We start from the raw sequence: 2,602 nt of genomic DNA, 5'->3' as shown, positions 1-2,602 counted from the left end.
CTGGTAGAGTGTGAGTCCAACGGGTTCTAATAATTCATGAAAGATATTATCATATTCACACAATTCAATTAGATACGAAATCTAGAACCCTGTTGTATATGTATAAAAGAAAAAGGTTTTTGTTCAAATCCTTTCAGTTCAAGAAATCGGTTAGTAGTACAATAAGATTAGTAGATAGTATTCAATGAAAGAAAACAAACAATAGTTGGAACAATCAATATGCGTGATGCAACCGTTGCTGCATTACATCCAAAGGTTCCTTCTTGACTAGCTCCAAGGATAGGACTCCCTAATATGGAAAGACAGCATGTAGAACCTAAAACCAAAAGATAATAGAATTACTAGTCTTAAAATTGAGTTGTACCGAACTAAGGCTTTTATTTCTTCGAGCGATCGTGCGACACTTTTTTCTTAGCAGTCGAGATATTATGTATAATTAATGAGCCTACATGCTTAATCTAATGGGGTAACCACTGAATCTAATGAGGTAAAGCAAAAGGTATTCTAAGGTCCTTTGTTCCAGAATAGAAACTGGATTCTATACAATTAAAAAAGAAAAAATTTTCCAATTTGATTTAATTCCATAGTGATTCAAAGAGAGTTTCATTTATAAATGAAATTCCACTACAAGGTTCTTTTCCTATTACTTTACCACGAGTTGCTCAATGAATCTGTTGAGTCGAAATCACGGCATGGGTAGATGTCACAGATGATGAATCAATCTTTTTTTTCCACTTCTCTCACTCTATCTTTGTTAGTGACGTCTATAATGATAAATGATAATGAAAGATGAATCAAAAACTTTCAATTGGAACGGATTCTATCAATTGGTATTTTTTCGTATCCTCTTATCTTTCAAAAGCGGAAACTTAGGTAAGTTTTTTATAACCATATGTATAAAAAAGAACGTATCTCATTTAGCTCCCTCATGCCTACTATAACTAGTTATTTCGGTTTTCTACTGGCGGCTTCAACTATAACCCCAGCTCTATTTATTGGTCTGAGCAAAATACGACTTATTTGAATTGAATTCTAAATTCATAAAAATAAATGTTTCTGTGAGATTCTAGGCACTCTAGAATGCCTTCCCGCGTCAATTGTAAATTCTTGGTCATTGAGATTCATGGTCGATTCGGATTAATATTTAAAGATAGATATTACCTCTCTTTTTTCTTCCCTTTCAAACATCAAACAAATCGAAATGATTGAAGTTTTACTATTTGGAATCGTGTTAGGTCTAATTCCTATTACTTTGGCTGGATTATTCGTAACTGCATATTTACAATACAGGCGCGGTGATCAGTTGGATCTTTGATTAAGTAAGATCTCGTTTTTTGATTGACCCCCTTCTTTTTTTAACCCGCAGGAGGTCAAATTCAGATTCAGGTTGCTGTTCAAGTTAGTGAAGTTATTTCATTGAAATTCGACCTAAGAAGAACAGAATCACGCTCTGTAGGATTTGAACCTACGACATCGGGTTTTGGAGACCCACGTTCTGCCGAGCTGAACTAAGAGCGCTTTCTTATCACAATAGATAAGACCGTAAAGAAAAGAAAGAAAAGGATTCTTTTTGTACGCCCAATACACCTTGCATGCAGATAGTATCATAAACTGAAATGAAAGATTGAGTCTATCCAATTTTCATCGATCTCAATGGATCCCCCCGTTATTGCCCATACTTGTTACTGCCCGTAGGAGAAGGAATAGGTAGGGATGACAGGATTTGAAACCGTGACATTTTGTACCCAAAACAAACGCGCTACCAAGCTGCGCTACATCCCTTTCAATTGGTATACAGTGTCATTGTAGAGAATCCCTGTCTTGTTTTCCACATCATTATTTCCCCATTGATATACAATTTCGCTTGCCATTTTTTCTTTTTGGTCTCATATAACATATAATAAAAAATTATATACATATGAAACCCAACATATAAACATATAAATAAATTAATATTTATCGGTAATACTCAGGAAGAAGGGGGCGTCTTTTTCTGTTTTAAGGAAAGGGGAATCTTATCTACCGGGTCGTTGTATATATCCATTGTTGTTAGGGATTCCGCGTACAAATACAAGTGATCCTTAACTACATATGCATCTGATCATATATGTATTACAATTAAAGAAGGAGGATTTTCAATGCGAGATATAAAAACATATCTCTCCGTGGCACCTGTGCTAAGTACTCTATGGTTCGGGTCCTTAGCAGGTCTATTGATAGAGATCAATCATTTATTCCCAGATGCGTTGACATTCCCCTTTTTTTTCATTCTAGTTATTGACATGAGAAGGGACGAAGAAGATTAGTGATATAATAAATTATCTCTGACTAATCCTTCTTCCTCTCTTTTCTTTGTTTTCTCTTTTTCGGTTTTTTAGGATATGTAAGGGCAGAAAAATAAAGAATCAAAGTGGATTCAACCTCAGTAAAACTCGGGTCAGGCTCAAATTCTACTATTAATAATTAATAGGGGGAGTACGCAAATAGCAATAAATGTAGTTCTAGGGCAACAAAATCATACAAGATACTTAAACGAAATACTGTACTAGGGTTAGAAATAATTAATAGTTAGAAATTGTTGTATCACTTATTATTATTGCTC

At 34.6% G+C, this 2,602-nt stretch overlaps 1 non-coding gene across 1 annotated transcript; it reads right to left on the bottom strand.

Annotated features, from left to right (window-relative positions):
- Positions 1 to 1,444: 1,444 nt before the first annotated feature.
- Positions 1,445 to 1,518, bottom strand: TRNAW-CCA (transfer RNA tryptophan (anticodon CCA)). The gene has a single exon. It is a non-coding gene; the product is annotated as a tRNA-Trp (tRNA).
- Between the last annotated feature and the right edge of the window lie 1,084 nt (positions 1,519 to 2,602).

This window comes from Eschscholzia californica, unplaced genomic scaffold (genome assembly GCF_041429995.1).
Source record: "Eschscholzia californica isolate CP2 unplaced genomic scaffold, dmEscCali1.0.p SCAF_322, whole genome shotgun sequence".
In the NCBI taxonomy this organism is placed as follows: domain Eukaryota; kingdom Viridiplantae; phylum Streptophyta; class Magnoliopsida; order Ranunculales; family Papaveraceae; genus Eschscholzia; species Eschscholzia californica.
Note: the sequence above shows the minus strand (reverse complement) of the source record. Positions and strands in the feature narration are given on the sequence as shown.